The sequence below is a fragment of the Pagrus pagrus genome, assembly GCF_965226575.1.
Source record: "Pagrus pagrus genome assembly, chromosome: 14".
Lineage (NCBI taxonomy): Eukaryota > Metazoa > Chordata > Actinopteri > Spariformes > Sparidae > Pagrus > Pagrus pagrus.
This window is the reverse complement of record NC_140198.1, coordinates 30563736-30573438: the sequence shown is the minus strand read 5'-3', so window position 1 is coordinate 30573438 and position 9703 is coordinate 30563736. Positions and strand designations below refer to the sequence as shown.

Here is a 9703-nt window from a genome sequence, read left to right as displayed (position 1 = left end):
CTAGCGAAAAAAAACGGTAGGCGGATATGGGCGTGGCCTATACCCAGAGATTCAGGAGGATTCACTGAACGCGTGGATATAAGGTTTTTGAATGTGCGACAAAGTATGTGGGAGTTATAAGGCAAAACGCACTTTCCTTGATAACAGCGCCACCTAGTGGCGAAAATTCACAACGACGACAGATTATAAAATTTTTCGCCAGGTGTGACGTATATTCCAAGTTTGGCGAGTTTTGGGGTATGTTCAGGCAGTGAAAAATGCGATCATTTGGGATAAATAAAAATAATAATAATAATAATAATAAACATTACAATTACAATAGGGTCCTCGCAGGTTCCCTGCTCGGGCCCTAATTAAAACTGCAAGCAGTGATGAACGGGCCCTCGCAGTCCACGCGTGTCGGGGCATGCTGATGTCGCGGCGTGCTGCTGTCGCTACATGCTGCTGTCGGGGCATGCTGCTGTCGCGCTTGTTCATGCAACAACTTGCGCTGAGGAATCAAAAGTGAAGGCAGGCAAGCTGTTCTTTCGTCATTTAGCAATAAAAGCGCCCCGTATTTGGCGATTTGCACCAAATTTTTCACAAACCGTCATCGGGCCATGGAACACAATTAAAAAAACTTCAGTGTTAATGGGAGTGTATTTCATCAAGATATGGAAGATTGTCTGCCTGACCACAATGTGCAGGAAATTGTTGTTTCATATTTTGGCCGTTGTTTGGACTATCACAATTCTTTTAATAACTTTTTGTCAGGAGGGTCCACAGATGCTGTGTGCAAAGTTTGGTGCAAATCAGAGAAATTGGGTGGGAGGAGTTAGAAAAAGTAGGTTTGAGACATTCCGGAATTTGCGAATGGAATTCTGTCGCGAAAGTGGGCTTGGCCTACATCACACAATTCAGCTGAATGCAGGGAACACGTAGATATAAGGTTTAACAATTTGCGCCATGTAATGTGGGAGTTATTAGGCAAAAGCGCTTTTGTGTTGATAATAGCACCACCTGCTGGTCAAATTTGGTGTGTGAGTTCTAGGGGCCAGTCTATACCACCCCTATCAATTTCATATCCATAAGTGTTATGGTGTGGGCACAGTGGCAAATGAAAAATGAAACTGCCACCAGAGCGCCACCTAGTGTCGGATCGGTATGACCTTCGTCAGCTATCCTCAGGAGGGCATTGGCAATGAGTGTAGCAAGTTTCATGTTAATCCGACAAACGGATGTGGAGATATAAATTAGTTCAATTTAAAGAGCGCCACCTAGTGGTCATTGGCTAAAACTTTGCACAGAGCCTTAGGGGCTCATGTCGAAGTAGTATCCTGAGTTTCATGTCATTCGGACACACAAATGTGGAGATATGCTACTCTTCCTGTTTTGAGGTAAATCTGCAGGAAGTTGTCATTGAATAACTTGGTTATTGTTTGGAGTATCAAAATTCTTTTAATAACTTTTTGTCAGGACGGTCCACAGATGCTGTGTGCAAAGTTTGGTGCAAATCGGTCAAACTGCCTGGGAGGAGTTCGAAAAAGTAGGTTTGCGACATTTTGCGAGCTAGCGAAAAAAAACGGTAGGCGGATATGGGCGTGGCCTATACCCAGAGATTCAGGAGGATTCACTGAACGCGTGGATATAAGGATTTTGAATGTGCGACAAAGTATGTGGGAGTTATTAGGCAAAACGCACTTTCCTTGATAATAGCGCCACCTAGTGGCGAAAATTCACAATGACAACAGATTATAAAATTTTTCGCCAGGTCTGAACTATATTCCAAGTTTGGTGAGTTTTGGGGTATGTTCAGGCAGTGAAAAATGCGATCATTTGGGAAGAAAAAAAACTAAAATAATAATAATAATCATTACAATTACAATAGGGTCCTTGCAGGTTCCCTGCTCGGGCCCTAATTAAAACTGCAAGCAGTGATGAACGGGCCCTCGCCCCCCCACGTACGTTGGGCTGTGGCGCTGTTGAAGGGCGCGCTCATACTTCCTTTTGACAATTAAAGACAAACATCATTTCAGCTGTGAATAGCTGTTTGGCAAAATGTTTGAGCAAAGTTTAAATTTTGATAGTTGAACGGTTTCTCTAGCTGAACATGAAGCTGAATGTTTTGATAGTTGAATGGTTTCTATAGGTGAACATAAAGCAGAATTTTTGAAAAAGTTGAAAAGGTTGAAAAGCTGAAAGTAATAGGCTGAAAGAGCTTAAAAAGCTGAACAGTTTGACAGCCAAACAGTTTCTGTAGCTGCACATATGCTGGAGCAGTAGCAGAACCAAAGTTGAAAATGTCCCCATAAGAATGAATGGGAAAACACCTCTCAAACACCTGCAGGTTTAGAAAAAAGTGTAATGGTTATGGCCAAAATATGTATACAGTGAGTAACAGGAGACATTGCTGAACCATGTGATGTATTTTTTATTTCTGTAGAGTGAAAAATGAGGGCACAAGAGCGAGAGACAAAACCGGTACCGTCTGCTCCACTCCAGAGATTTAGGCTCAAAGTTAACACTGCGGCTTATGGCGGAGTTGCTGGAGTTCTTGTCGCTCTAGGGCTTCTACAGCCAAAACTTTAAGTCGCACATCTGAAATAAGATGATCATATGAAAGCCAACAAGATTTCCTACATTTCTATGTATATATTGTCTATGTGAAGTAAAAGCTGTGGGACCCAAATCAAGCGGAAGAGAGTTTTTTCTAAAGTTTTTGCAGCTGCTCTGCACTCTAGCGATGATGTCACCCACTCTAGCTCACGCAATACACACCCATTATAAACCCAGAAGAGGAGCTAAAAATCCTTCAAACTAGCTGTTCTTTCATCATTTAGCAATAAAAGCGCCACCTATTGGTTGATTCGCACCAAATTTTGTACAAACCCTCATCAGGCCATCCAACACAATTGCAAACAGTTTAGTGTTAATTGGACTGTATTTCATCAAGATAGGCAAGACTGTGTGTTTGGCCACAATGTGCAGGAAATTGTTGTTTTATATTTTGGGCGTTCTTTGGACTATCACAATTCTTTTAATAACTTTTTGTCAGGAGGGTCCATAGATGCTGTGTGCAAAGTTTTGTGGAAATGGGATAAATTGCCTAGGAGGAGTTCGAAAAAATAGGTTAGCGGTATTTAGCGAATTTGCGAATGGAATTCTGGCGCGAAAGTGGGCGTGGCCTACATCAATCAATTCATCTGGATTCAGGGAACATGTAGACATAGGGTTTTAAACTGTGCGACATATTATGTGGGCGTTATTAGCCAAAAACGGTTTTGTCTTGATAACAGCGCCACCTGCTGGTCATTTTTGGTGTGTGAGTTACAGGGGCCAGTCTATACCACCCCAATGAGTTTCATATCCATAAGTGTTATGGTGTTGGCACAGTGCCAAATCTAAGATGAAACTGCCACCAGAGCGCCACCTAGTGTCAGATCGGTAACACATTCGTCAGGTATCCTCAAGAGGGCATTGGCAACAAGTGTACCAAGTTTTGTGTTAATCCGACCAACCGATGTTGAGATATAAAATAGTTGAATTTAAACAGCGCCACCTGGTGGTCATCATCCCAAATTTTGACCAGAGCCTTAGGGCCTCATGTGGAAGTAGGATCCTGAGTTTGAAGTCATTCGGACACACCGACGTGGAGATATGCAACACTTCCTGTCTGGAGCGAAATCTGCAGGAAGTTATAATTTAATAACTCGAGTATTCTTTGGTATATCAAAATTCTTTTAATAACTTTTTGTCAGGAGGATCCACAGATGCTCTGTGCAAAATTTGGTGCACATCGGTGAAAATGCCTGGGAGGAGTTCGAAAAAGTAGGTTTGCGACATTTGGCGAGCTAGCGAAAAAAAACGTTAGGCGGAAGTGGGCGTGGCCTATATCAGGGGATTCAGCACAATTCACTGAAGGCAGGGATATAAGGTTTTTGAATGTGTGATAAATTATGCGGGAGTTATTAGCCAAAACGCACTTTCCTTGAGTATAGCGCCACCTAGTGGTGAAAATTCACAACAACAATAGATTATAAAACTTTTCGCCAGGTCTGATCTATATTCCAAGTTTGGCGAGTTTTGGGGTATGTTCAGGCAGTGAAAAATGCGATTTTGGGGATGGAACAATAATAATAATAATAATCCGAGCGAATCCAATAGGTCCTCGCACGAGATTCGTGCTCGGGCCCTAATTAAAACTGCGAGCAGTGATGTACGGGCCCTCGCAGTCCACGTACGTCGCGGCGTGCTGCTGTCGCGGCGTGCTGCTGTCGGGGCATGCTGCTGTCACTACATGCTGGTGTTGCAGCATGCTGCTGTCGGGCGCGCACATCCTTCCTTTAGAAAATTTAAGACAAATATCATTTGAGCTGTGAATGATGTTTGGCAAAATGTTTGAACAAAGCTTAAAGAGTGTTAAAAGTAGTATTGTCAGAATCCTCTACTCCACAACAACTTCTCTAATTTCCAACAGTTATTGAATTTTTTTTCTGCTTCATTTCTACAGTATAACCAAAATCAGAGCGTTTGTGAAACACAAACTCACTTTGTCATCCAACAGAAAAGACAGCCATCAGATACACTTCAAGCTTTTATTTATGTACCACAAATACATCCAATAACTGTAGCCTACTGGCTGATTATGTTACTATACTGTAACTACTCTACAGGGATTTAATGTGATGTAATGGTGTTTTTTTTTTTACTCATGCATGTCAATAAAGGTGGAAAAGATTTAGCAGAGGAGAGCAGTTTGTATTGGAAACACTTCTGCCTCCTCTGCATTACTGTTGCATTTAAATCTCCTCTGAAAAGGCTTTGACATTTGTCTCTCCGCTTGAAACGGGATATAATGGGTTTGGATTTAAAACTGGGAGGAATCCATTTTAGTCAGTGTTAATCTTCGCTGGGATTGTCCTTAGCTTTTTAATGATTGTGATTGTAAAATGTATCAGTTATGAAGAATACATTTATTCCGTCATCATAGAAATGTAAAGATTTTCAATGTTTTCCGTTTTATATAATGCCTGATGAAACAATACATATAATGTCCTTTTAAAAAAAAAAGCTCCAAATGATTATGGTTGTTATCAGAAAAAGCTGTAAATATGTTTTACCCATGTTTATCAGTAAGTTGTCAATTGTGTTGCCTCCTCATTAATGGTGATCTTTCTGCTTGAATGTGAACATATAGTTTTACAGTTATATGTTATTTGTATAAAATGTGCTATATCATTAAAGTCTGATTGATGGATATGAGGCTGACTTCCTATTTTTAGTTGGTGGTGCCTTGGAAAGGTGCCTCCCTATATGTTACCACAAACACAATAGTGACAGTTTTCATCTGCAATCTGTAGGAGTTACTTAAATTTATACCTGTGTTATGTTTGAGAGAACGTGTATGTGACAAAAGAGGCGTGACGGTACACGTCATGATGATGACGTGTGTGTTTTTTTCAAGGCGTTTGCCCGGTGTCCTCCTGTTAATTTAAACACGTACCGGCTGAGTGTTTGTCATGACATGGATGCTGTTATAATGTGGTGTGACTGATATCCTCACCCACCATGCCTACTGGAAAGTGACAAATGTTTAATATTTCAGACTGAAGAATTAGGTGGCATTTATGGTCATCTGTGTCTTTCTCGCGCTAATATGCCCACCTGGCAGCCAACAATATATCATATCTGTTGATTATGGAAAAAGCAGCGGAGAGTGATTTTACTTAGCTTTTGTCATGGATTTGAACGCATCAACCAATCACGTCGTGAGAAAAAAACTTGACGTCAGCGCTGCAACGTTTGAACGGTTGTCTGTTACTTGACTCTCGTCCTGTGCAGACTGCTTCACCTTGGCTCTTCGGATTTTTCAACAAATACACACAAATACATACAGATACTCGCAGATATTTCCAACACTTTCGGATTACGACAGCAGCATTCTCTTCAAGGACCTTCAGCTTGCTCAACACGGTAAGTGGGCACAGAGAAGGCTGCTCGGACAACGAGCTAGCGGACAACGAGCTAACATCCATGCTAGCTGCCTCATCGAACCGTAATTTTGAATGTATAATTCTGAATGTATCTAAAATACTGCTAACTTCAGTAAGGTACATTGTGTGTGTATGGTTTGTAAATGAGTATTATCAATGCTGTTATTAACACTGTTGGCTACTCTGCTGACAGCTAGTTAGCAAGCATTATTAGCATCGCTCGGCAGCAGAAACCTTTGGGTGTTTTTTTCTAGACGAGCTTAAAGTTACCGAGCCTTCTCCTGCAGTAGCTACTGTAACTAGCTTCCCTGTAGTCATAGGAGAGGTGGTTGGCTGTTAGCACAGGTTATAACCACATGTTTGGTAGCATATGAGGGCCTTTTGTGTGTTTGCTAAAGCAGCTACAAGCTACTAGCAACGCCAGTCTTTAGACAATATTCATTTAATTTAATATCAAGTCATTTCAACTGTCACATCGGCTCACTGGTAAATGACTCCGTTATTGCGCTGCGATTGGCGCGAGTATATTTGAAATGTCGCGCGGTGGGTGTCGGGAGTAAATTTTCAACTTCGAGGCGTTTTGCGCCATGATTGGCTGGAGTACATTTTTGAACTTCGCGGGCGTTGTAGCGCTTCACTGCACTCCGTCTCTCTCTCTCTCACACACACACACACACACACACACACACACACAGAGAGAGAGAGATGACTATTCATGTTGATTTTATGATGTTCTGTGAATTTGGTTTGTGTTTTGATCATTATTATTATTATTATTATTTTCAGTGTCTATTGTTTGGATATTTACTGCAGTTATTGATGTTCACTGGTAGCTGGATACACTATGTACAGTATTAAAAGGTCTTAAATAGAATTTGGTGCCGATTATGTTGAAATTGTGTTTTTTGTGTTAATTTGAGAGCAGTTAAACCAGACTGGTCAAATTTGACTGGGAACACCAAAGTAAAGGGGGACAAACAAACATAATACAAGGGTTAAAGTAAACTATCAGCATTTTAGTCTAGTACTTGTCAGTGTTGTTTGAATACTTTGATTTAAGTAACAACTTTAATTCTTCTGCTTCCATCACTGGTTGCTTGTTAAACATGTGTATAAGATGTATTTTTCCAATTATTGCAGGCTAGAGATGAGTTGTAATGTCAATATTAATCAATTGTCTACTTGTTATTAGATGCCACGGGGCAAGTCTTATCGCCGTTCGGAGGCAGCCAAACGGCGTATGGCAGAACGGCGAACGGTTGACGTGGAACCGCAGCGGCCCGCCAATGTCTCTGTCGCACGTATGTAAATCTTTTCCTTGTATGTGTATGTATATTTTGCTAGTGGCAAGGTGTGTTGCGTTTACATGATTTGTGATGATGATTTATAATATTTTATGAACTACGTGTATCTCGGTGTCTTTTTCTTCTGTGTATTAGTTGGCACCGGTCAGCGCCACGCTGTGCGACAATGGCCAATCTCGTCGCTGACGGGAAAACAACACAAGTTGGTCATTCCGTCGCAAGTGCCTGATGAGAAGGTAAAATAATAATAGTAATAATGATAATATTAATAATAAGACTTATAATAATTAGTGATTTTCATTCTACAACATTGTAATCTTTTTTTCCAGTTTGTTCTTCTCATAGGCGCTTCCCATCTGCGCGCTTTCGCAGATGGCATTGTTCCGATGCCAGAGGGCTCGCTCTCCTTTGGCATCATGTCCACGCCCGGGGCCTGTGCGAGGGAGCTGAGGACCGAGTTACTGCATGCTGCTGTTCCTCGGTCTCCTGACGCAGTCCTGGTCATGGCACCCAGTAACAACCTGACAACCAGCAAGACCATCGACGAGGCAGGGGCGGACTTCGCTAAGTTCCTGCAAGCCGCTTGCAGTCGATGGTCTAACGTAGGTTTATTTTCTATTGTTTTCATTGATATATTACCACAGTTAATTTAGTTGTATGAACTGTTGCAAAATAATGTATATTTATATGATATTAGTTATTGCATTTTCAGAAAGAAATTACTTTGTCATTAACAACCACTTTGCTCTCCAGGTGTGTGTCGCAGACTTCGTACCTCGTTTGACCGTTGAAGTCCTTCAGCAAGACTTCATGCGTCAAGAGTTCCGCCGCGTGGCAGCACGTATGGGTAAGCTTTAAAAAGACTATAGTTTAAGTACATTTCCACGTATAATGCATCATATGTTGTTTGGCAGACTGTTTGAACGAATATTACAATTTCCATAATCATTCAGGTAAAACTTTAAATATAGCCCATAGAGATGTTAAATTAATGTATGTTATTTTTCTTTTTTAGGTGTCAGGTACTTCCCTACAGCTGAGCATTTCCCCATGAACCGCCGTGAGCTGTGGTGCAGAGATGGTGTAAGTAGAATACATAGTGTCATCTACACTTTGTCTGTAGTCGAATAACAAGTTAATTGCACCGCGTAATCCGTTTCATTTTCGTTATTTTCGCAGGTTCACCTCAGCGATAGTGACGGCATGCCCGTTCTAGCCGGGCTGCTGTGGAACGCTGCATTCGAACAACTGCAGCCTCCGACACCAAAGCTACAGCCTGCTCCCAGAGCGTCGCCGCCTCGTAGGCACGTCGTCCCAAAGGTGGTTGTCAGGGGACAGGTCGCCGTACCTCGTCCATCAAACCCCTTTGAGTGGACAGTCGTCGGCAAGGGCGGGAAGGTAATTGTTTACGCATTGTAATGGTGCGGTTGATGTATTTTTGATCAGCTGACCTCTGCAATGTTCGACTGGTGGTTTAATACAAAGTATCTTATTTTGTCATTACAGAGGAGAGCACCTGAGGAACTTGAGCAGTCCTCTGGTGCAGAGAGGGTGGTTCAGCAGCAGGTATGTTACGCTTGATTTAACCTAGGCTGTTTTGGATACGATTGTCGATTTGATGATGGCGTTTTGACAGAGGAGTCGTTCTTTCTATGCATTTCACAGGTTGACGCAAGTGCAAGCGTACTCCAACTCATCCAGCCAAACCCTGTTTGGTTTAGCAGTTCGGTGTTGGCTGCGATGGATGCTGCTGTGCCATCCCATCTTCCTACCCCTGATTCTGCCGCTGTTCCACGAAGCTCAAAGGTAAACTGCGTGCAAGTTGTATCTCTTGGTTTGTTGAAGGCTGTGTAGCATCTCCTTTTTCCTGATACACTCACAACAACATGTAAAACTGCACAATATTGTCCACAAGGGCATTTGCCCAAATATGGCTTCAGAAAGTGTTTTTTTTTTTTCTTCCTTTAGCGTCCAAAAGTGGAACATCGTCGTCGGACTTCTGCAAGCCAGAAGGTTTGTCTCGATTTTATTCGATATTTGACTTATTGGGATTTTTTTTTTGTGCACGTCTGCAGTATTATGGCAATAATTGGATAATCATTGGAAAAAAATGTTCTCTAGGTCCCGGCGAGAGCTTTGCCCGTGGTGAAACCCGTGCCACCGCCTGCAACTGCTCATCTGAAAGTGGACGCCAGGAGGGAGGTTAGTACAGTTTGTGCGTCTAGTACCTTTTTATAAAAATAGTAGTATAGTTTATTTATAGATCAGTTAATGTTTTTCTTGTCTTCTAGGTCGCCGTCGCCGCCTCCGCCGCCGACACCCCTGTCGTCGCTGCGCCGGGCGGGGACCTTCAGCCTGTCGTCGATCTTGGTGTCTCGCCGACACCGAGATCCAACGAAGGTAAGTGTGATGCTAACCCCGTTCCTT

General features: G+C 42.2%; 1 long non-coding RNA gene across 1 annotated transcript; it reads left to right on the top strand.

Moving 5' to 3' along the window:
• The first annotated feature begins 9009 nt into the window (after positions 1–9009).
• LOC311270020 lies at positions 9010–9457 on the top strand. Its single transcript, XR_014624173.1, has 3 exons — positions 9010–9082; positions 9245–9289; positions 9398–9457. It is a non-coding gene; the product is annotated as an uncharacterized lncRNA (long non-coding RNA).
• The last annotated feature ends 246 nt before the right edge of the window (positions 9458–9703 follow it).